Source organism: Pseudophryne corroboree, unplaced genomic scaffold (assembly GCF_028390025.1).
Source record: "Pseudophryne corroboree isolate aPseCor3 unplaced genomic scaffold, aPseCor3.hap2 scaffold_2596, whole genome shotgun sequence".
NCBI classification, from domain to species: Eukaryota; Metazoa; Chordata; class Amphibia; order Anura; family Myobatrachidae; genus Pseudophryne; species Pseudophryne corroboree.
The window spans coordinates 22,985-48,217 of NW_026969256.1; the positions used below are offsets into that span (position 1 = coordinate 22,985).

The 25,233-nt window shown below is 35.7% G+C and overlaps 9 non-coding genes across 9 annotated transcripts; all 9 read right to left on the reverse strand.

Annotated features, from left to right (window-relative positions):
- Nucleotides 1-1,805: 1,805 nt before the first annotated feature.
- Nucleotides 1,806-1,898, reverse strand: TRNAI-UAU (transfer RNA isoleucine (anticodon UAU)). The gene is given in 2 exon segments: nt 1,806-1,841; nt 1,861-1,898. It is a non-coding gene; the product is annotated as a tRNA-Ile (tRNA).
- A 5,331-nt stretch (nt 1,899-7,229) lies between these two features.
- On the reverse strand, nt 7,230-7,322 carry TRNAI-UAU (transfer RNA isoleucine (anticodon UAU)). The gene is given in 2 exon segments: nt 7,230-7,265; nt 7,285-7,322. It is a non-coding gene; the product is annotated as a tRNA-Ile (tRNA).
- A 3,581-nt stretch (nt 7,323-10,903) lies between these two features.
- On the reverse strand, nt 10,904-10,996 carry TRNAI-UAU (transfer RNA isoleucine (anticodon UAU)). Its single transcript is given in 2 exon segments — nt 10,904-10,939; nt 10,959-10,996. It is a non-coding gene; the product is annotated as a tRNA-Ile (tRNA).
- Nucleotides 10,997-11,808: 812 nt separating this feature from the next.
- TRNAI-UAU (transfer RNA isoleucine (anticodon UAU)) lies at nt 11,809-11,901 on the reverse strand. The gene is given in 2 exon segments: nt 11,809-11,844; nt 11,864-11,901. It is a non-coding gene; the product is annotated as a tRNA-Ile (tRNA).
- An 811-nt stretch (nt 11,902-12,712) lies between these two features.
- Nucleotides 12,713-12,805, reverse strand: TRNAI-UAU (transfer RNA isoleucine (anticodon UAU)). The gene is given in 2 exon segments: nt 12,713-12,748; nt 12,768-12,805. It is a non-coding gene; the product is annotated as a tRNA-Ile (tRNA).
- Nucleotides 12,806-13,617: 812 nt separating this feature from the next.
- Nucleotides 13,618-13,710, reverse strand: TRNAI-UAU (transfer RNA isoleucine (anticodon UAU)). The gene is given in 2 exon segments: nt 13,618-13,653; nt 13,673-13,710. It is a non-coding gene; the product is annotated as a tRNA-Ile (tRNA).
- Nucleotides 13,711-18,124: 4,414 nt separating this feature from the next.
- TRNAI-UAU (transfer RNA isoleucine (anticodon UAU)) lies at nt 18,125-18,217 on the reverse strand. Its single transcript is given in 2 exon segments — nt 18,125-18,160; nt 18,180-18,217. It is a non-coding gene; the product is annotated as a tRNA-Ile (tRNA).
- Nucleotides 18,218-19,935: 1,718 nt separating this feature from the next.
- TRNAI-UAU (transfer RNA isoleucine (anticodon UAU)) lies at nt 19,936-20,028 on the reverse strand. Its single transcript is given in 2 exon segments — nt 19,936-19,971; nt 19,991-20,028. It is a non-coding gene; the product is annotated as a tRNA-Ile (tRNA).
- Nucleotides 20,029-23,550: 3,522 nt separating this feature from the next.
- TRNAI-UAU (transfer RNA isoleucine (anticodon UAU)) lies at nt 23,551-23,643 on the reverse strand. The gene is given in 2 exon segments: nt 23,551-23,586; nt 23,606-23,643. It is a non-coding gene; the product is annotated as a tRNA-Ile (tRNA).
- Between the last annotated feature and the right edge of the window lie 1,590 nt (nt 23,644-25,233).

Consider the following 25,233-nt stretch of genomic DNA (forward strand, 5'->3'; position numbering starts at 1 on the left):
ATGCTCCAGGTGAGGCTTGACCTCACAACCTTGGCATTGCTCAACAGATACTGTCTTATAAGTTTCGCGCGCTGACCAATTGCGCCACTGGAGCACTTTGCAGCATTAATTGGTTATGCTAGATGTGGATTTTATTCAATACAATCAGTACAGTCATAAGAATTGAAAAAGAAAATCATTTTTGGTGATGAATGATGAGCAACAAAGGAACATGCATGCCAGATGGCACTTGAATAAGCTGTCCACTGTGATAGAAAAGGTTTAAAAAACAACAACAACAATGTTATCATAATTAATGTCATATTTTAGCTTCTGTGGTCATTTTTTACAAGCTAAACACTGCAGGACTGTTTTACAGTTGAAGCAAGGATAAAATATAAACTCTAGTGATGAGACACTTGCTGTAATGACTTCCAACTCAGACGGGACTTAAACCCACAACCACTGGCTTAGGAGAACAGTGCCTTATTCATTATGCCAGTGGTGCTTACTGATGTCCTTATTTAAGACTGATAGGGTTTTAATAGTCAATTATTTATTTTTGAAACAAAATTGAAGCTGTTTACTGTGTTCTTTGCATTACCAAGTCCAGCAAGAAATGTGCTGGTACTATCCAGAGCTGTCAGTATGGATTATCATGCTATATTGCAGAAAATCAATTTGATGCAGCTGCTTTACCAACAGTATGTTATTCTTTTCCATTGCTGTTTTGTTGGCTGACTGAAGGAAGATATGCAGTGCATTTGAATCAAGTCAGATGTGTGCTGACAACTTAAATGCACAATCATGTTTGTGTGTTTTCTTTCTTTCTTCCATCCTTTGTAATATCATATTAAATATTAAGGCTACAAGTTTATAATCAATGACTAATGACATAAGAAAAGGAAAAAAAAACAGTTTACAAAGATGCTCCAGGTGAGGCTTGAACTCACAAGCTTGGCATTGCTCAACAGATACTGTCTTATAAGTACCGCGTGCTGACCAACTGCGCCACTGGAGCACTTTGCAACATTGATTGGTTATGCTAGATGTGGATTTTATTCAATGCAATCAGTACAGTCATAAGAATTGAAAAAGAAAATAATTTTTGGTGATGAACGATGAGCAACAAAGGAACATGCATGCCAGATGGTACTTAAATAAGATGTCCACGGTGATAGAAAATGTTTAAAAAAAACAACAACAATGTTATCATAATAAATGTCATATTTTAGCTTCTGTGGTCATTTTTTGCAAGCTAAACACTGCAAGACTGTTTTACAGTCGAAGCAAGGATAAAATATCAATTCTAGTGATGAGACACTTGCTGTAATGACTTCCACCCCATATGGAACTTGGACCCCCTGTCTTAGGAGGGCAGTGACTTATCCATTATGCCAGTGGTGCTTACTGATGTTCTTATTTAAGACTGTTAGGTTTTTAATAGTCAATTATTTATTTTTGAGGAAAAAGTGAAGCTGTTGACTGTGTTCTTTGCATTACCAAGTCCAGCAAGAAATGTGCTGGTACTATCCAGAGCTGTCAGTATGGATTATCATGCTATATTGCAGAAAATCAATTTGATGCAACTGCTTTACCAACAGTATGTTAATCTTTTCCATTGCTGTTTTGTTGGCTGACTGAAGGAAGATATGCAGTGCATTTGAACCAAAGCAGATGTGTGCTGACAACTTAAATGCACAATCATGTTTGTGTTTTTTCTTTCTTTCTTCCATCCTTTGTAATATCATATTAAATATTAAGGTAGCAGTTTATAATCAATGACTAATGACTTAAGAAAAGGAAAAAAAAACAGTATACAAAGATGCTCCAGGTGAGGCTTGAACTCACAACCTCGGCATTGCTCAACAGATACTGTCTTATAAATACCGCGCGCTGACCAATTGCGCCACTGGAGCACTTTGCAGCATTAATTGGTTATGCTAGATGTGGATTTTATTCAATACAATCAGTACAGTCATAAGAATTGAAAAAGAAAATCATTTTTGGTGATGAATGATGAGCAACAAAGGAACATGCATGCCAGATGGCACTTGAATAAGCTGTCCACAGTGATAGAAAAGGTTTAAAAAACAACAACAAAAACAACAATGTTATCATAATTAATGTCATATTTTAGCTTCTGTGGTCATTTTTTACAAGCTAAACACTGCAAGACTGTTTTACAGTTGAAGCAAGGATAAAATATCAACTCTAGTGATGAGACACTTGCTGTAATGACTTCCAACTCAGACGGGACTTAAACCCACAACCACTGGCTTAGGAGTACAGTGCCTTATCCATTATGCCAGTGGTGCTTACTGATGTCCTTATTTAAGACTGATAGGTTTTTAATAGTCAATTATTTATTTTTGAAAAAAGTGAAGCTGTTTACTGTGTTCTTTGCATTACCAAGTCCAGCAAGAAATGTGCTGGTACTATCCAGAGCTGTCAGTATGGATTATCATGCTATATTGCAGAAAATCAATTTGATGCAACTGCTTTACCAACAGTATGTTAATCTTTTCCATTGCTGTTTTGTTGGCTGACTGAAGGAAGATATGCAGTGCATTTGAACCAAAGCAGATGTGTGCTGACAACTTAAATGCACAATCATGTTTGTGTTTTTTCTTTCTTTCTTCCATCCTTTGTAATATCATATTAAATATTAAGGTAGCAGTTTATATTCAATGACTAATGACATAAGAAAAGGAAAAAAAATAGTATACAAAGATGCTCCAGGTGAGGCTTGACCTCACAACCTTGGCATTGCTCAACAGATACTGTCTTATAAGTTTCGCGTGCTGACCAATTGCGCCACTGGAGCACTTTGCAGCATTAATTGGTTATGCTAGATGTGGATTTTATTCAATACAATCAGTACAGTCATAAGAATTGAAAAAGAAAATCATTTTTGGTGATGAATGATGAGCAACAAAGGAACATGCATGCCAGATGGCACTTGAATAAGCTGTCCACTGTGATAGAAAAGGTTTAAAAAACAAAAACAACAATGTTATCATAATTAATGTCATATTTTAGCTTCTGTGGTCATTTTTTACAAGCTAAACACTGCAAGACTGTTTTACAGTTGAAGCAAGGATAAAATATCAACTCTAGTGATGAGACACTTGCTGTAATGACTTCCAACTCAGACGGGACTTAAACCCACAACCACTGGCTTAGGAGAACAGTGCCTTATCCATTATGCACATGGTGCTTACTGATGTCCTTATTTAAGACTGATAGGGTTTTAATAGTCAATTATTTATTTTTGAAAAAAAATTGAAGCTGTTTACTGTGTTCTTTGCATTACCAAGTCCAGCAAGAAATGTGCTGGTACTATCCAGAGCTGTCAGTATGGATTATCATGCTATATTGCAGAAAATCAATTTGATGCAACTGCTTTACCAACAGTATGTTATTCTTTTCCATTGCTGTTTTGTTAGCTGACTGAAGGAAGATATGCAATGCATTTGAATCAAAGCAGATGTGTGCTGACAACTTAAATGCACAATCATGTTTGTGTGTTTTCTTTCTTTCTTCCATCCTTTGTAATATCATATTAAATATTAAGGCTACAAGTTTATAATCAATGCCTAATGACATAAGAAAAGGAAAAAAAAACAGTATACAAAGATGCTCCAGGTGAGGCTTGAACTCACAACCTTGGCATTACTCAACAGATACTGTCATTATAAGTACCACGTGATGACCAACTGCGCCACTGGAGCGCTTTGCAACATTGATTTGTTATGCTAGATGTGGATTTTATTCAATGCAATCAGTACAGTCATAAGAATTTAAAAAGAAAATCATTTTTGGTGATGAATGATGAGCAACAAAGGAACATGCATGCCAGATGGTACTTAAATAAGATGTCCACGGTGATAGAAAATGTTTAAAAAAACAACAACAATGTTATCATAATAAATGTCATATTTTAGCTTCTGTGGTCATTTTTTGCAAGCTAAACACTGCAAGACTGTTTTACAGTCGAAGCAAGGATAAAATATCAATTCTAGTGATGAGACACTTGCTGTAATGACTTCCACCCCATATGGGACTTGGAACCCCTGGCTTAGGAGGGCAGTGACTTATCCATTATGCCAGTGGTGCTTACTGATGTTCTTATTTAAGACTGTTAGGTTTTTAATAGTCAATTATTTATTTTTGAGGAAAAAGTGAAGCTGTTGACTGTGTTCTTTGCATTACCAAATCCAGCAAGAAATGTGCTGGTACTATCCAGAGCTGTCAGTATGGATTATCATGCTATATTGCAGAAAATCAATTTGATGCAACTGCTTTACCAACAGTATGTTAATCTTTTCCATTGCTGTTTTGTTGGCTGACTGAAGGAAGATATGCAGTGCATTTGAACCAAAGCAGATGTGTGCTGACAACTTAAATGCACAATCATGTTTGTGTTTTTTCTTTCTTTCTTCCATCCTTTGTAATATCATATTAAATATTAAGGTAGCAGTTTATAATCAATGACTAATGACTTAAGAAAAGGAAAAAAAAACAGTATACAAAGATGCTTCAGGTGAGGCTTGAACTCACAACCTCGGCATTGCTCAACAGATACTGTATTATAAATACCGCGCACTGACCAATTGCGCCACTGGAGCACTTTGCAGCATTAATTGGTTATGCTAGATGTGGATTTTATTCAATACAATCAGTACAGTCATAAGAATTGAAAAAGAAAATCATTTTTGGTGATGAATGATGAGCAACAAAGGAACATGCATGCCAAATGGCACTTGAATAAGCTGTCCACAGTGATAGAAAAGGTTTAAAAAACAACAACAAAAACAACAATGTTATCATAATTAATGTCATATTTTAGCTTCTGTGGTCATTTTTTACAAGCTAAACACTGCAAGACTGTTTTACAGTTGAAGCAAGGATAAAATATCAACTCTAGTGATGAGACACTTGCTGTAATGACTTCCAACTCAGACGGGACTTAAACCCACAACCACTGGCTTAGGAGTACAGTGCCTTATCCATTATGCCAGTGGTGCTTACTGATGTCCTTATTTAAGACTGATAGGTTTTTAATAGTCAATTATTTATTTTTGAAAAAAGTGAAGCTGTTTACTGTGTTCTTTGCATTACCAAGTCCAGCAAGAAATGTGCTGGTACTATCCAGAGCTGTCAGTATGGATTATCATGCTATATTGCAGAAAATCAATTTGATGCAACTGCTTTACCAACAGTATGTTAATCTTTTCCATTGCTGTTTTGTTAGCTGACTGAAGGAAGATATGCAGTGCATTTGAACCAAAGCAGATGTGTGCTGACAACTTAAATGCACAATCATGTTTGTGTTTTTTCTTTCTTTCTTCCATCCTTTGTAATATCATATTAAATATTAAGGTAGCACTTTATATTCAATGACTAATGACATAAGAAAAGGAAAAAAAATAGTATACAAAGATGCTCCAGGTGAGGCTTGACCTCACAACCTTGGCATTGCTCAACAGATACTGTCTTATAAGTTTCGCGCGCTGACCAATTGCGCCACTGGAGCACTTTGCAGCATTAATTGGTTATGCTAGATGTGGATTTTATTCAATACAATCAGTACAGTCATAAGAATTGAAAAAGAAAATCATTTTTGGTGATGAATGATGAGCAACAAAGGAACATGCATGCCAGATGGCACTTGAATAAGCTGTCCACTGTGATAGAAAAGGTTTAAAAAACAACAACAACAATGTTATCATAATTAATGTCATATTTTAGCTTCTGTGGTCATTTTTTACAAGCTAAACACTGCAGGACTGTTTTACAGTTGAAGCAAGGATAAAATATAAACTCTAGTGATGAGACACTTGCTGTAATGACTTCCAACTCAGACGGGACTTAAACCCACAACCACTGGCTTAGGAGAACAGTGCCTTATTCATTATGCCAGTGGTGCTTACTGATGTCCTTATTTAAGACTGATAGGGTTTTAATAGTCAATTATTTATTTTTGAAACAAAATTGAAGCTGTTTACTGTGTTCTTTGCATTACCAAGTCCAGCAAGAAATGTGCTGGTACTATCCAGAGCTGTCAGTATGGATTATCATGCTATATTGCAGAAAATCAATTTGATGCAGCTGCTTTACCAACAGTATGTTATTCTTTTCCATTGCTGTTTTGTTGGCTGACTGAAGGAAGATATGCAGTGCATTTGAATCAAGTCAGATGTGTGCTGACAACTTAAATGCACAATCATGTTTGTGTGTTTTCTTTCTTTCTTCCATCCTTTGTAATATCATATTAAATATTAAGGCTACAAGTTTATAATCAATGACTAATGACATAAGAAAAGGAAAAAAAAACAGTTTACAAAGATGCTCCAGGTGAGGCTTGAACTCACAACCTTGGCATTGCTCAACAGATACTGTCTTATAAGTACCGCGTGCTGACCAACTGCGCCACAGGAGCACTTTGCAACATTGATTGGTTATGCTAGATGTGGATTTTATTCAATGCAATCAGTACAGTCATAAGAATTGAAAAAGAAAATAATTTTTGGTGATGAACGATGAGCAACAAAGGAACATGCATGCCAGATGGTACTTAAATAAGATGTCCACGGTGATAGAAAATGTTTAAAAAAAACAACAACAATGTTATCATAATAAATGTCATATTTTAGCTTCTGTGGTCATTTTTTGCAAGCTAAACACTGCAAGACTGTTTTACAGTCGAAGCAAGGATAAAATATCAATTCTATTGATGAGACACTTGCTGTAATGACTTCCACCCCATATGGAACTTGGACCCCCTGTCTTAGGAGGGCAGTGACTTATCCATTATGCCAGTGGTGCTTACTGATGTTCTTATTTAAGACTGTTAGGTTTTTAATAGTCAATTATTTATTTTTGAGGAAAAAGTGAAGCTGTTGACTGTGTTCTTTGCATTACCAAGTCCAGCAAGAAATGTGCTGGTACTATCCAGAGCTGTCAGTATGGATTATCATGCTATATTGCAGAAAATCAATTTGATGCAACTGCTTTACCAACAGTATGTTAATCTTTTCCATTGCTGTTTTGTTGGCTGACTGAAGGAAGATATGCAGTGCATTTGAACCAAAGCAGATGTGTGCTGACAACTTAAATGCACAATCATGTTTGTGTTTTTTCTTTCTTTCTTCCATCCTTTGTAATATCATATTAAATATTAAGGTAGCAGTTTATAATCAATGACTAATGACTTAAGAAAAGGAAAAAAAAACAGTATACAAAGATGCTCCAGGTGAGGCTTGAACTCACAACCTCGGCATTGCTCAACAGATACTGTCTTATAAATACCGCGCGCTGACCAATTGCGCCACTGGAGCACTTTGCAGCATTAATTGGTTATGCTAGATGTGGATTTTATTCAATACAATCAGTACAGTCATAAGAATTGAAAAAGAAAATCATTTTTGGTGATGAATGATGAGCAACAAAGGAACATGCATGCCAGATGGCACTTGAATAAGCTGTCCACAGTGATAGAAAAGGTTTAAAAAACAACAACAAAAACAACAATGTTATCATAATTAATGTCATATTTTAGCTTCTGTGGTCATTTTTTACAAGCTAAACACTGCAAGACTGTTTTACAGTTGAAGCAAGGATAAAATATCAACTCTAGTGATGAGACACTTGCTGTAATGACTTCCAACTCAGACGGGACTTAAACCCACAACCACTGGCTTAGGAGTACAGTGCCTTATCCATTATGCCAGTGGTGCTTACTGATGTCCTTATTTAAGACTGATAGGTTTTTAATAGTCAATTATTTATTTTTGAAAAAAGTGAAGCTGTTTACTGTGTTCTTTGCATTACCAAGTCCAGCAAGAAATGTGCTGGTACTATCCAGAGCTGTCAGTATGGATTATCATGCTATATTGCAGAAAATCAATTTGATGCAACTGCTTTACCAACAGTATGTTAATCTTTTCCATTGCTGTTTTGTTGGCTGACTGAAGGAAGATATGCAGTGCATTTGAACCAAAGCAGATGTGTGCTGACAACTTAAATGCACAATCATGTTTGTGTTTTTTCTTTCTTTCTTCCATCCTTTGTAATATCATATTAAATATTAAGGTAGCAGTTTATATTCAATGACTAGTGACATAAGAAAAGGAAAAAAAATAGTATACAAAGATGCTCCAGGTGAGGCTTGACCTCACAACCTTGGCATTGCTCAACAGATACTGTCTTATAAGTTTCGCGCGCTGACCAATTGCGCCACTGGAGCACTTTGCAGCATTAATTGGTTATGCTAGATGTGGATTTTATTCAATACAATCAGTACAGTCATAAGAATTGAAAAAGAAAATCATTTTTGGTGATGAATGATGAGCAACAAAGGAACATGCATGCCAGATGGCACTTGAATAAGCTGTCCACTGTGATAGAAAAGGTTTAAAAAACAAAAACAACAATGTTATCATAATTAATGTCATATTTTAGCTTCTGTGGTCATTTTTTACAAGCTAAACACTGCAAGACTGTTTTACAGTTGAAGCAAGGATAAAATATCAACTCTAGTGATGAGACACTTGCTGTAATGACTTCCAACTCAGACGGGACTTAAACCCACAACCACTGGCTTAGGAGAACAGTGCCTTATCCATTATGCACATGGTGCTTACTGATGTCCTTATTTAAGACTGATAGGGTTTTAATAGTCAATTATTTATTTTTGAAAAAAAATTGAAGCTGTTTACTGTGTTCTTTGCATTACCAAGTCCAGCAAGAAATGTGCTGGTACTATCCAGAGCTGTCAGTATGGATTATCATGCTATATTGCAGAAAATCAATTTGATGCAACTGCTTTACCAACAGTATGTTATTCTTTTCCATTGCTGTTTTGTTAGCTGACTGAAGGAAGATATGCAATGCATTTGAATCAAAGCAGATGTGTGCTGACAACTTAAATGCACAATCATGTTTGTGTGTTTTCTTTCTTTCTTCCATCCTTTGTAATATCATATTAAATATTAAGGCTACAAGTTTATAATCAATGCCTAATGACATAAGAAAAGGGAAAAAAACAGTATACAAAGATGCTCCAGGTGAGGCTTGAACTCACAACCTTGGCATTACTCAACAGATACTGTCTTATAAGTACCACGTGATGACCAACTGCGCCACTGGAGCGCTTTGCAACATTGATTTGTTATGCTAGATGTGGATTTTATTCAATGCAATCAGTACAGTCATAAGAATTTAAAAAGAAAATCATTTTTGGTGATGAATGATGAGCAACAAAGGAACATGCATGCCAGATGGTACTTAAATAAGATGTCCACGGTGATAGAAAATGTTTAAAAAAACAACAACAATGTTATCATAATAAATGTCATATTTTAGCTTCTGTGGTCATTTTTTGCAAGCTAAACACTGCAAGACTGTTTTACAGTCGAAGCAAGGATAAAATATCAATTCTAGTGATGAGACACTTGCTGTAATGACTTCCACCCCATATGGGACTTGGAACCCCTGGCTTAGGAGGGCAGTGACTTATCCATTATGCCAGTGGTGCTTACTGATGTTCTTATTTAAGACTGTTAGGTTTTTAATAGTCAATTATTTATTTTTGAGGAAAAAGTGAAGCTGTTGACTGTGTTCTTTGCATTACCAAGTCCAGCAAGAAATGTGCTGGTACTATCCAGAGCTGTCAGTATGGATTATCATGCTATATTGCAGAAAATCAATTTGATGCAACTGCTTTACCAACAGTATGTTAATCTTTTCCATTGCTGTTTTGTTGGCTGACTGAAGGAAGATATGCAGTGCATTTGAACCAAAGCAGATGTGTGCTGACAACTTAAATGCACAATCATGTTTGTGTTTTTTCTTTCTTTCTTCCATCCTTTGTAATATCATATTAAATATTAAGGTAGCAGTTTATAATCAATGACTAATGACATAAAAAAAGGAAAAAAACTATTATACAAAGCTGCTCCAAGTGAGGCTTGAACTCACAACCTCAGCATTGCTCAACAGATACTGTCTTATAAGTACCGCGCGCTGACCAATTGTGCCACTGGAGCACTTTGCAGCATTAATTGGTTATGCTAGATGTGGATTTTATTCAATACAATCAGTACAGTCATAAGAATTGAAAAAGAAAATCATTTTTGGTGATGAATGATGAGCAACAAAGGAACATGCATGCCAGATGGCACTTGAATAAGCTGTCCACTGTGATAGAAAAGGTTTAAAAAACAACAACAACAACAATGTTATCCTAATTAATGTCATATTTTAGCTTCTGTGGTCATTTTTTACAAGCTAAACACTGCAAGACTGTTTTACAGTTGAAGCAAGGATAAAATATCAACTCTAGTGATGAGACACTTGCTGTAATGACTTCCAACTCAGACGGGACTTAAACCCACAACCACTGGCTTAGGAGAACAGTGCCTTATCCATTATGCCAGTGGTGCTTACTGATGTCCTTATTTAAGACTGTTAGGTTTTTAATAGTCAATTATTTATTTTTGAAAAAAAGTGAAGCTGTTTACTGTGTTCTTTGCATTACCAAGTCCAGCAAGAAATGTGCTGGTACTATCCAGAGCTGTAAGTATGGATTATCATGCTATATTGCAGAAAATCAATTTGATGCAACTGCTTTACCAACAGTATGTTAATCTTTTCCATTGCTGTTTTGTTGGCTGACTGAAGGAAGATATGCCGTGCATTTGAACCAAAGCAGATGTGTGCTGACAACTTAAATGCACAATCGTGTTTGTGTTTTTTCTTTCATTCTTTCTTTCTTTCTTTCTTTCTTTCTTTCTTTCTTTCTTTCTTTCTTTCTTTCTTTCTTCCATCCTTTGTAATATCATATTAAATATTAAGGTAGCAGTTTATAATCAATGACTAATGACATAAAAAAAAGGAAAAAAAAAACATTATACAAAGCTGCTCCAGGTGAGGCTTGAACTCACAACCTCGGCATTGCTCAACAGATACTGTTTTATAAGTACCGCGCGCTGACCAATTGTGCCACTGGAGCACTTTGCAGCATTAATTGGTTATGCTAGATGTGGATTTTATTCAATACAATCAGTACAGTCATAAGAATTGAAAAAGAAAATAATTTTTGGTGATGAATGATGAGCAACAAAGGAACATGCATGCCAGATGGCACTTGAATAAGCTGTCCACAGTGATAGAAAAGGTTTAAAAAAACAACAACAACAACAATGTTATCATAATTAATGTCATATTTTAGCTTCCGTGGTCATTTTTTACAAGTTAAACACTGCAAGACTGTTTTACAGTTGAAGCAAGGATAAAATATAAACTCTAGTGATGAGACACTTGCTGTAATGACTTCCAACTCATACGGGACTTAAACCCACAACCACTGGCTTAGGAGAACAGTGCCTTATCCATTATGCCAGTGGTGCTTACTGATGTCCTTATTTAAGACTGATAGGTTTTTAATAGTCATTTATTTTTGAGGAAAAAAGTGAAGCTGTTTACTGTGTTCTTTGCATTACCAAGTCCAGCATGAAATGTGCTGGTACTATCCAGAGCTGTCAGTATGGATTATCATGCTATATTGCAGAAAATCAATTTGATGCAACTGCTTTACCAACAGTATGTTAATCTTTTCCATTGCTGTTTTATTGGCTGACTGAAGGAAGATATGCAGTGCATTTGAACCAAAGCAGATGTGTGCTGACAACTTAAATGCACAATCATGTTTGTGTTTTTTCTTTCTTTCTTCCATCCTTTGTAATATCATATTAAATATTAAGGTAGCAGTTTATAATCAATGACTTATGACATAAGAAAAGGAAAAAAAACAGTATACAAATATGCTCCAGGTGAGGCTTGAACTCACAACCTCGGCATTGCTCAACAGATACTGCCTTATAAGTACCGCGCGCTGACCAATTGCGCCACTGGAGCTCTCTGCAGCATTAATTGGTTATGCTAGATGTGGATTTTATTCAATACAATCAGTACAGTCATAAGAATTGAAAAAGAAAATCATTTTTGGTGATGAATGATGAGCAACAAAGGAACATGCATACCAGATGGCACTTGAATAAGCTGTCCACTGTGATAGAAAAGGTTTAAAAAACAACAACAACAATGTTATCATAATTAATGTCATATTTTAGCTTCTGTGGTCATTTTTTACTAGCTAAACACTGCAAGACTGTTTTGCAGTTGAAGCAAGGATAAAATATAAACTCTAGTGATGAGACACTTGCTGTAATGACTTCCAACTCAGACGGGACTTAAACCCACAACCACTGGCTTAGGAGAACAGTGCCTTATCCATTATGCCAGTGGTGCTTACTGATGTCCTTATTTAAGACTGATAGGGTTTTAATAGTCAATTATTTATTTTTGAAAAAAAATTGAAGCTGTTTACTGTGTTCTTTGCATTACCAAGTCCAGCAAGAAATGCGCTGGTACTATCCAGAGCTGTCAGTATGGATTATCATGCTATATTGCAGAAAATCAATTTGATGCAACTGCTTTACCAACAGTATGTTAATCTTTTCCATTGCTGTTTTATTGGCTGACTGAAGGAAGATATGCAGTGCATTTGAACCAAAGCAGATGTGTGCTGACAACTTAAATGCACAATCATGTTTGTGTTTTTTCTTTCTTTCTTCCATCCTTTGTAATATCATATTAAATATTAAGGTAGCAGTTTATAATCAATGACTTATGACATAAGAAAAGGAAAAAAAACAGTATACAAAGATGCTCCAGGTGAGGCTTGAACTCACAACCTCGGCATTGCTCAACAGATACTGCCTTATAAGTACCGCGCGCTGACCAATTGCGCCACTGGAGCTCTCTGCAGCATTAATTGGTTATGCTAGATGTGGATTTTATTCAATACAATCAGTACAGTCATAAGAATTGAAAAAGAAAATCATTTTTGGTGATGAATGATGAGCAACAAAGGAACATGCATACCAGATGGCACTTGAATAAGCTGTCCACTGTGATAGAAAAGGTTTAAAAAACAACAACAACAATGTTATCATAATTAATGTCATATTTTAGCTTCTGTGGTCATTTTTTACTAGCTAAACACTGCAAGACTGTTTTGCAGTTGAAGCAAGGATAAAATATAAACTCTAGTGATGAGACACTTGCTGTAATGACTTCCAACTCAGACGGGACTTAAACCCACAACCACTGGCTTAGGAGAACAGTGCCTTATCCATTATGCCAGTGGTGCTTACTGATGTCCTTATTTAAGACTGATAGGGTTTTAATAGTCAATTATTTATTTTTGAAAAAAAATTGAAGCTGTTTACTGTGTTCTTTGCATTACCAAGTCCAGCAAGAAATGCGCTGGTACTATCCAGAGCTGTCAGTATGGATTATCATGCTATATTGCAGAAAATCAATTTGATGCAACTGCTTTACCAACAGTATGTTATTCTTTTCCATTGCTGTTTTGTTGGCTGACTGAAGGAAGATATGCAGTGCATTTGAACCAAAGCAGATGTGTGCTGACAACTTAAATGCACAATCATGTTTGTGTGTTTTCTTTCTTTCTTCCATCCTTTGTAATATCATATTAAATATTAAGGCTACAAGTTTATAATCAATGACTAATGACATAAGAAAAGGAAAAAAATCAGTATACAAAGATGCTCCAGGTGAGGCTTGAACTCACAACCTCGGCATTGCTCAACAGATACTGTCTTATAAGTACCGCACGCTTACCAATTGCGCCACTGGAGCGCTTCGCAACATTGACTGGTTATGCTAGATGTGGATTTTATTCAATGCAATCAGTCCAGTCATAAGAATTGAAAAAGAAAATCATTTTTGGTGATGAATGATGAGCAACAAAGGAACATGCATGCCAGATGGTACTTAAATAAGATGTCCACGGTGATAGAAAATGTTTAAAAAAAACAACAACAATGTTATCATAATAAATGTCATATTTTAGCTTCTGTGGTCATTTTTTGCAAGCTAAACACTGCAAGACTGTTTTACAGTCGAAGCAAGGATAAAATATCAATTCTAGTGATGAGACACTTGCTGTAATGACTTCCACCCCATATGGGACTTGGAACCCCTGGCTTAGGAGGGCAGTGACTTATCCATTATGCCAGTGGTGCTTACTGATGTTCTTATTTAAGACTGTTAGGTTTTTAATAGTCAATTATTTATTTTTGAGGAAAAAGTGAAGCTGTTGACTGTGTTCTTTGCATTACCAAGTCCAGCAAGAAATGTGCTGGTACTATCCAGAGCTGTCAGTATGGATTATCATGCTATATTGCAGAAAATCAATTTGATGCAACTGCTTTACCAACAGTATGTTAATCTTTTCCATTGCTGTTTTGTTGGCTGACTGAAGGAAGATATGCAGTGCATTTGAACCAAAGCAGATGTGTGCTGACAACTTAAATGCACAATCATGTTTGTGTGTTTTCTTTCTTTCTTCCATCCTTTGTAATATCATATTAAATATTAAGGTAGCAGTTTATAATCAATGACTAATGACATAAAAAAAGGAAAAAAAAACATTATACAAAGCTTCTCCAGGTGAGGCTTGAACTCACAACCTCGGCATTGCTCAACAGATACTGTCTTATAAGTACCGCGCGCTGACCAATTGCGCCACTGGAGCACTTTACAGCATTAATTGGTTATGCTAGATGTGGATTTTATTCAATACAATCAGTACAGTCATAAGAATTGAAAAAGAAAATCATTTTTGGTGATGAATGATGAGCAACAAAGGAACATGCATGCCAGATGGCACTTGAATAAGCTGTCCACTGTGATAGAAAAGGTTTAAAAAACAACAACAACAATGTTATCATAATTAATGTCATATTTTAGCTTCCGTGGTCATTTTTTGCAAGCTAAACACTGCAAGACTGTTTTACAGTCGAAGCAAGGATAAAATATCAATTCTAGTGATGAGACACTTGCTGTAATGACTTCCACCCGATATGGAACTTGGACCCCTGTCTTAGGAGGGCAGTGACTTATCCATTATGCCAGTGGTGCTTACTGATGTTCTTATTTAAGACTGTTAGGTTTTTAATAGTCAATTATTTATTTTTGAGGAAAAAGTGAAGCTGTTTACTGTGTTCTTTGCATTACCAAGTCCAGCAAGAAATGTGCTGGTACTATCCAGAGCTGTCAGTATGGATTATCATGCTATATTGCAGAAAATCAATTTGATGCAACTGCTTTACCAACAGTATGTTAATCTTTTCCATTGCTGTTTTGTTGGCTGACTGAAGGAAGATATGCAGTGCATTTGAACCAAAGCAGATGTGTGCTGACAACTTAAATGCACAATCATGTTTGTGTTTTTTCTTTCTTTCTTCCATCCTTTGTAATATCATATTAAATATTAAGGTAGCAGTTTATAATCAATGACTAATGAAATAAAAAAAGGAAAAAAAAACATTATACAAAGCTGCTCCAAGTGAGGCTTGAACTCACAACCTCGGCAATGCTTAACAGATACTGTCTTATAAGTACCGCGCGCTGACCAATTTTGCCACTGGAGCACTTTGCAGCATTAATTGGTTATGCTAGATGTGGATTTTATTCAATACAATCAGTACAGTCATAAGAATTGAAAAAGAAAATCATTTTTGGTGATGAATGATGAGCAACAAAGGAACATGCATGCCAGATGGCACTTGAATAAGCTGTCCACTGTGATAGAAAAGGTTTAAAAAACAACAACAACAACAACAATGTTATCCTAATTAATGTCATATTTTAGCTACTGTGGTCATTTTGTACAAGCTAAACACTGCAAGACAGTTTTACAGTTGAAGCAAGGATAAAATATCAACTCTAGTGATGAGACACTTGCTGTAATGACTTCCAACTCAGACGGGACTTAAACCCACAAACACTGGCTTAGGAGAACAGTGCCTTATCCATTATGCCAGTGGTGCTTACTGATGTCCTTATTTAAGACTGATAGGTTTTTAATAGTCAATTATTTATTTTTGAAAAAAAGTGAAGCTGTTTACTGTGTTCTTTGCATTACCAAGTCCAGCAAGAAATGTGCTGGTACTATCCAGAGCTGTCAGTATGGATTATCATGCTATATTGCAGAAAATCAATTTGATGCAACTGCTTTACCAACAGTATGTTAATCTTTTCCATTGCTGTTTTGTTGGCTGACTGAAGGAAGATATGCAGTGCATTTGAACCAAAGCAGATGTGTGCTGACAACTTAAATGCACAATCATGTTTGTGTTTTTTCTTTCTTTCTTCCATCCTTTGTAATATCATATTAAATATTAAGGTAGCAGTTTATAATCAATGACTAATGACATAAGAAAAGAAAAAAAAAAAGTATACAAAAATGCTCCAGGTGAGGCTTGAACTCACAACCTCGGCATTTCTCAACAGATACTGTCTTATAAGTAACGTGCGCTGACCAATTGCGCCACTGGAGCGCATTGCAACATTGATTTGTTATGCTAGATGTGGATTTTATTCAATGCAATCAGTACAGTCATAAGAATTGAAAAAGAAAATCATTTTTGGTGATGAATGATGAGCAACAAAGGAACATGCATGCCAGATGGTACTTAAATAAGATGTCCACGGTGATAGAAAATGTTTAAAAAAAACAACAACAATGTTATCATAATAAATGTCATATTTTAGCTTCTGTGGTCATTTTTTGCAAGCTAAACACTGCAAGACTGTTTTACAGTCGAAGCAAGGATAAAATATCAATTCTAGTGATGAGACACTTGCTGTAATGACTTCCACCCGATATGGAACTTGGACCCCTGTCTTAGGAGGGCAGTGACTTATCCATTATGCCAGTGGTGCTTACTGATGTTCTTATTTAAGACTGTTAGGTTTTTAATAGTCAATTATTTATTTTTGAGGAAAAAGTGAAGCTGTTTACTGTGTTCTTTGCATTACCAAGTCCAGCAAGAAATGTGCTGGTACTATCCAGAGCTGTCAGTATGGATTATCATGCTATATTGCAGAAAATCAATTTGATGCAACTGCTTTACCAACAGTATGTTAATCTTTTCCATTGCTGTTTTGTTGGCTGACTGAAGGAAGATATGCAGTGCATTTGAACCAAAGCAGATGTGTGCTGACAACTTAAATGCACAATCATGTTTGTGTTTTTTCTTTCTTTCTTCCATCCTTTGTAATATCATATTAAATATTAAGGTAGCAGTTTATAATCAATGACTAATGACATAAGTAAAGGAAAAAAAAAACAGTACACAAAGATGCTTTAAGTGAGGCTTGAACTCACAACCTTGGCATTGCTCAACAGATACTGTCTTATAAGTTTCGCGCGCTGACCAATTGCGCCACTGGAGCATTTTGCAGCATTAATTGGTTATGCTAGATGTGGATTTTATTCAATACAATCAGTACATTCATAAGAATTGAAAAAGAAAATCATTTTCAGTGATGAATGATGAGCAACAAAGGAACATGCATGCCAGATGGCACTTGAATAAGCTGTCCACGGTGATAGAAAAGGTTTAAAAAACAACAACAACAATGTTATCATAATAAATGTCATATTTTAGCTTATGTGGTCATTTTTTACAAGCTAAACACTGCAAGACTGTTTTACAGTTGAAGCAAAGATAAAATATCAACTCTAGTGATGAGACACTTGCTGTAATGACTTCCAACTCAGACGGGACTTAAACCCACAACCACTGGCTTAGGAGAACAGTGCCTTATCCATTATGCCAGTGGTGCTTACTGATGTCCTTATTTAAGACTGATAGGTTTTTAATAGTCAATTATTTATTTTTGAAAAAAAGTGAAGCTGTTTACTGTGTTCTTTGCATTACCAAGTACAGCAAGAAATGTGCTGGTAGTATCCAGAGCTGTCAGTATGGATTATCATGCTATATTGCAGAAAATCAATTTGATGCAACTGCTTTACCAACAGTATGTTAATCTTTTCCATTGCTGTTTTGTTGGCTGACTGAAGGAAGATATGCAGTGCATTTGAACCAAAGCAGATGTGTGCTGACAACTTAAATGCACAATCATGTTTGTGTGTTTTCTTTCTTTCTTCCATCCTTTGTAATATCATATTAAATATTAAGGTAGCAGTTTATAATCAATGACTAATGACATAAGAAAAGGAAAAAAAAACAGTGTACAAAGATGCTCCAGGTGAGGCTTGAACTCACAACCTCGGCATTGCTCAACAGATACTGTCTTATAAGTACCGCGCGCTGACCAATTGCGCCACTGGAGCTCTTTGCAGCATTAATTGGTTATGCTAGATGTGGATTTTATTCAATACAATCAGTACAGTCATAAGAATTGAAAAAGAAAATCATTTTTGGTGATGAATGATGAGCAACAAAGGAACATGCATGCCAGATGGCACTTGAATAAGCTGTCCACGGTGATAGAAAAGGTTTAAAAAACAACAACAACAACAATGTTATCATAATTAATGTCATATTTTAGCTTCTGTGGTCACTTTTTACAAGCTAAACACTGCAAGACTGTTTTACAGTTGAAGCAAGGATAAAATATCAACTCTACTGATGAGACACTTGCTGTAATGACTTCCAACTCAGACGGGACTTAAACCCACAACCACTGGCTTAGGAGAACAGTGCCTTATCCATTATGCCAGTGGTGCTTACTGATGTCCTTATTTAAGACTGATAGGTTTTTAATAGTCAATTATTTATTTTTGAAAAAAAGTGAAGCTGTTTACTGTGTTCTTTGCATTACCAAGTCCAGCAAGAAATGTGCTGGTACTATCCAGAGCTGTCAGTATGGATTATCATGCTATATTGCAGAAAATCAATTTGATGCAACTGCTTTACCAACAGTATGTTAATCTTTTCCATTGCTGTTTTGTTGGCTGACTGAAGGAAGATATGCAGTGCATTTGAACCAAAGCAGATGTGTGCTGACAACTTAAATGCACAATCATGTTTGTGTTTTTTCTTTCTTTCTTCCATCCTTTGTAATATCATATTAAATATTAAGGTAGCAGTTTATAATCAATGACTAATGAAATAAAAAAAGGAAAAAAAAAACATTATACAAAGCTGCTCCAAGTGAGGCTTGAACTCACAACCTCGGCAATGCTCAACAGATACTGTCTTATAAGTACCGCGCGCTGACCAATTTCGCCACTGGAGCACTTTGCAGCCTTAATTGGTTATGCTAGATGTGGATTTTATTCAATACAATCAGTACAGTCATAAGAATTGAAAAAGAAAATAATTTTTGGTGATGAATGATGAGCAACAAAGGAACATGCATGCCAGATGGCACTTGAATAAGCTGTCCACTGTGATAGAAAAGGTTTAAAAAACAACAACAACAATGTTATCCTAATTAATGTCATATTTTAGCTACTGTGGTCATTTTTTACAAGCTAAACAGTGCAAGACTGTTTTACAGTTGAAGCAAGGATAAAATATCAACTCTACTGATGAGACACTTGCTGTAATGACTTCCAACTCAGACGGGACTTAAACCCACAAACACTGGCTTAGGAGAACAGTGCCTTATCCATTATGCCAGTGGTGCTTACTGATGTCCTTATTTAAGACTGATAGGTTTTTAATAGTCAATTATTTATTTTTGAAAAAAAGTGAAGCTGTTTACTGTGTTCTTTGCATTACCAAGTCCAGCAAGAAATGTGCTGGTACTATCCAGAGCTGTCAGTATGGATTATCATGCTATATTGCAGAAAATCAATTTGATGCAACTGCTTTACCAACAGTATGTTAATCTTTTCCATTGCTGTTTTGTTGGCTGACTGAAGGAAGATATGCAGTGCATTTGAACCAAAGCAGATGTGTGCTGACAAATTAAATGCACAATCATGTTTGTGTTTTTTCTTTCTTTCTTCCATCCTTTGTAATATCATATTAAATATTAAGGTAGCAGTTTATAATCAATGACTAATGACATAAGAAAAGGAAAAAAAACAGTATACAAAAATGCTCCAGGTGAGGCTTGAACTCACAACCTCGGCATTGCTCAACAGATACTGTCTTATAAGTACCGTGCGCTGACCAATTGCGCCACTGGAGCGCTTTGCAACATTGATTTGTTATGCTAGATGTGGATTTTATTCAATGCAATCAGTACAGTCATAAGAATTGAAAAAGAAAATCATTTTTGGTGATGAATGATGAGCAACAAAGGAACATGCATGCCAGATGGTACTTAAATAAGATGTCCACGGTGATAGAAAATGTTTAAAAAAAACAACAACAATGTTATCATAATAAATGTCATATTTTAGCTTCTGTGGTCATTTTTTGCAAGCTAAACACTGCAAGACTGTTTTACAGTCGAAGCAAGGATAAAATATCAATTCTAGTGATGAGACACTTGCTGTAATGACTTCCACCCCATATGGAACTTGGACCCCTGTCTTAGGAGGGCAGTGACTTATCCATTATGCCAGTGGTGCTTACTGATGTTCTTATTTAAGACTGTTAGGTTTTTAATAGTCAATTATTTATTTTTGAGGAAAAAGTGAAGCTGTTTACTGTGTTCTTTGCATTACCAAGTCCAGCAAGAAATGTGCTGGTACTATCCAGAGCTGTCAGTATGGATTATCATGCTATATTGCAGAAAATCAATTTGATGCAACTGCTTTACCAACAGTATGTTAATCTTTTCCATTGCTGTTTTGTTGGCTGACTGAAGGAAGATATGCAGTGCATTTGAACCAAAGCAGATGTGTGCTGACAACTTAAATGCACAATCATGTTTGTGTTTTTTCTTTCTTTCTTCCATCCTTTGTAATATCATATTAAATATTAAGGTAGCAGTTTATAATCAATGACTAATGACATAAGTAAAGGAAAAAAAAAACAGTACACAAAGATGCTCCAGGTGAGGCTTGAACTCACAACCTCGGCTTTGCTCAACAGATCCTGTTTTATAAGTACTGCGCGCTGACCAATTGCGCCACTGGAGCTCTTTGCAGCATTAATTGGTTATGCTAGATGTGGATTTTATTCAATACAATCAGTACAGTCATAAGAATTGAAAAAGAAAATAATTTTTGGTGATGAATGATGAGCAACAAAGGAACATGCATGCCAGATGGCACTTGAATAAGCTGTCCACGGTGATAGAAAAGGTTTAAAAAACAACAACAACAACAACAATGTTATCATAATTAATGTCATATTTTAGCTTCTGTGGTCACTTTTTACAAGCTAAACACTGCAAGACTGTTTTACAGTTGAAGCAAGGATAAAATATCAACTCTACTGATGAGACACTTGCTGTAATGACTTCCAACTCAGACGGGACTTAAACCCACAACCACTGGCTTAGGAGAACAGTGCCTTATCCATTATGCCAGTGGTGCTTACTGATGTCCTTATTTAAGACTGATAGGTTTTTAATAGTCAATTATTTATTTTTTTTAAAAATATGAAGCTTTTTACTGTGTTCTTTGCATTACCAAGTCCAGCAAGAAATGTGCTGGTATTATCCAGAGCTGTCAGTATGGATTATCATGCTATATTGCAGAAAATCAATTTGATGCAACTGCTTTACCAACAGTATGTTAATCTTTTCCATTGCTGTTTTGTTGGCTGACTGAAGGAAGATATGCAGTGCATTTAAACCAAAGCAGATGTGTGCTGACAACTTAAATGCACTATCATGTTTGTGTTTTTTCTTTCTTTCTTCCATCCTTTGTAATATCATATTAAATATTAAGGTAGCAGTTTATAATCAATGACTAATGACATAAGAAAAGGAAAAAAACAGTATACAAAGAAGCTCCAGGTGAGGCTCGAACTCACAACCTCAGCATTGCTCAACAGATACTGTCTTATAAGTACCACGCGCTGACCAATTGCACCACTGGAGCACTTTGCAGCATTGTCTGGTTATGCTAGATGTGGATTTTATTTAATACAATCAGTACAGTCATAAGAATTGAAAAAAAAAATCAGTTTTGGTGATGAATGATGAGCAACAAAGGAACATGCATGCCAGATGGCACTTGAATAAGCTGTCCACTGTGATAGAAAAGGTTTAAAAAACAACAACAACAATTTTATCATAATTAATGTCATATTTTAGCTTCTGTGGTCACTTTTTACAAGCTAAACACTGCAATACTGTTTTACAGTTGAAGCAAGGATAAAATATCAACTCTAGTGATGAGACACTTGCTGTAATGACTTCCAACTCAGATGGGACTTAAACCCACAACCACTGGCTTAGGAGAACAGTGCCTTATCCATTATTCCAGTGGTGCTTACTGATGTCCTTATTTAAGACTGTTAGGTTTTTAATAGTCAATTATTTTTTTTTTTAAAAAAGTGAAGCTGTTTACTGTGTTCTTTGCATTACCAAGTCCAGCAAGAAATGTGCTGGTACTATCCAGAGCTGTCAGTATGGATTATCTTGCTATATTGCAGAAAATCAATTTGATGCAACTGCTTTACCAACAGTATGTTATTCTTTTCCATTGCTGTTTTGTTGGCTGACTGAAGGAAGATATGCAGTGCATTTGAACCAAAGCAGATGTGTGCTGACAACTTAAATGCACAATCATGTTTGTGTTTTTTCTTTCTTTCTTCCATCCTTTGTAATATCATATTAAATATTAAGGTAGCAGTTTATAATCAATGACTAATGAAATAAAAAAAGGAAAAAAAAAACATTATACAAAGCTGCTCCAAGTGAGGCTTGAACTCACAACCTCGGCAATGCTCAACAGATACTGTCTTATAAGTACCGCGCGCTGACCAATTTCGCCACTGGAGCACTTTGCAGCCTTAATTGGTTATGCTAGATGTGGATTTTATTCAATACAATCAGTACAGTCATAAGAATTGAAAAAGAAAATAATTTTTGGTGATGAATGATGAGCAACAAAGGAACATGCATGCCAGATGGCACTTGAATAAGCTGTCCACTGTGATAGAAAAGGTTTAAAAAACAACAACAACAATGTTATCCTAATTAATGTCATATTTTAGCTACTGTGGTCATTTTTTACAAGCTAAACAGTGCAAGACTGTTTTACAGTTGAAGCAAGGATAAAATATCAACTCTACTGATGAGACACTTGCTGTAATGACTTCCAACTCAGACGGGACTTAAACCCACAAACACTGGCTTAGGAGAACAGTGCCTTATCCATTATGCCAGTGGTGCTTACTGATGTCCTTATTTAAGACTGATAGGTTTTTAATAGTCAATTATTTATTTTTGAAAAAAAGTGAAGCTGTTTACTGTGTTCTTTGCATTACCAAGTCCAGCAAGAAATGTGCTGGTACTATCCAGAGCTGTCAGTATGGATTATCATGCTATATTGCAGAAAATCAATTTGATGCAACTGCTTTACCAACAGTATGTTAATCTTTTCCATTGCTGTTTTGTTGGCTGACTGAAGGAAGATATGCAGTGCATTTGAACCAAAGCAGATGTGTGCTGACAAATTAAATGCACAATCATGTTTGTGTTTTTTCTTTCTTTCTTCCATCCTTTGTAATATCATATTAAATATTAAGGTAGCAGTTTATAATCAATGACTAATGACATAAGAAAAGGAAAAAAAACAGTATACAAAAATGCTCCAGGTGAGGCTTGAACTCACAACCTCGGCATTGCTCAACAGATACTGTCTTATAAGTACCGTGCGCTGACCAATTGCGCCACTGGAGCGCTTTGCAACATTGATTTGTTATGCTAGATGTGGATTTTATTCAATGCAATCAGTACAGTCATAAGAATTGAAAAAGAAAATCATTTTTGGTGATGAATGATGAGCAACAAAGGAACATGCATGCCAGATGGTACTTAAATAAGATGTCCACGGTGATAGAAAATGTTTAAAAAAAACAACAACAATGTTATCATAATAAATGTCATATTTTAGCTTCTGTGGTCATTTTTTGCAAGCTAAACACTGCAAGACTGTTTTACAGTCGAAGCAAGGATAAAATATCAATTCTAGTGATGAGACACTTGCTGTAATGACTTCCACCCCATATGGAACTTGGACCCCTGTCTTAGGAGGGCAGTGACTTATCCATTATGCCAGTGGTGCTTACTGATGTTCTTATTTAAGACTGTTAGGTTTTTAATAGTCAATTATTTATTTTTGAGGAAAAAGTGAAGCTGTTTACTGTGTTCTTTGCATTACCAAGTCCAGCAAGAAATGTGCTGGTACTATCCAGAGCTGTCAGTATGGATTATCATGCTATATTGCAGAAAATCAATTTGATGCAACTGCTTTACCAACAGTATGTTAATCTTTTCCATTGCTGTTTTGTTGGCTGACTGAAGGAAGATATGCAGTGCATTTGAACCAAAGCAGATGTGTGCTGACAACTTAAATGCACAATCATGTTTGTGTTTTTTCTTTCTTTCTTCCATCCTTTGTAATATCATATTAAATATTAAGGTAGCAGTTTATAATCAATGACTAATGACATAAGTAAAGGAAAAAAAAAACAGTACACAAAGATGCTCCAGGTGAGGCTTGAACTCACAACCTCGGCTTTGCTCAACAGATCCTGTTTTATAAGTACTGCGCGCTGACCAATTGCGCCACTGGAGCTCTTTGCAGCATTAATTGGTTATGCTAGATGTGGATTTTATTCAATACAATCAGTACAGTCATAAGAATTGAAAAAGAAAATAATTTTTGGTGATGAATGATGAGCAACAAAGGAACATGCATGCCAGATGGCACTTGAATAAGCTGTCCACGGTGATAGAAAAGGTTTAAAAAACAACAACAACAACAACAATGTTATCATAATTAATGTCATATTTTAGCTTCTGTGGTCACTTTTTACAAGCTAAACACTGCAAGACTGTTTTACAGTTGAAGCAAGGATAAAATATCAACTCTACTGATGAGACACTTGCTGTAATGACTTCCAACTCAGACGGGACTTAAACCCACAACCACTGGCTTAGGAGAACAGTGCCTTATCCATTATGCCAGTGGTGCTTACTGATGTCCTTATTTAAGACTGATAGGTTTTTAATAGTCAATTATTTATTTTTTTTAAAAATATGAAGCTTTTTACTGTGTTCTTTGCATTACCAAGTCCAGCAAGAAATGTGCTGGTATTATCCAGAGCTGTCAGTATGGATTATCATGCTATATTGCAGAAAATCAATTTGATGCAACTGCTTTACCAACAGTATGTTAATCTTTTCCATTGCTGTTTTGTTGGCTGACTGAAGGAAGATATGCAGTGCATTTAAACCAAAGCAGATGTGTGCTGACAACTTAAATGC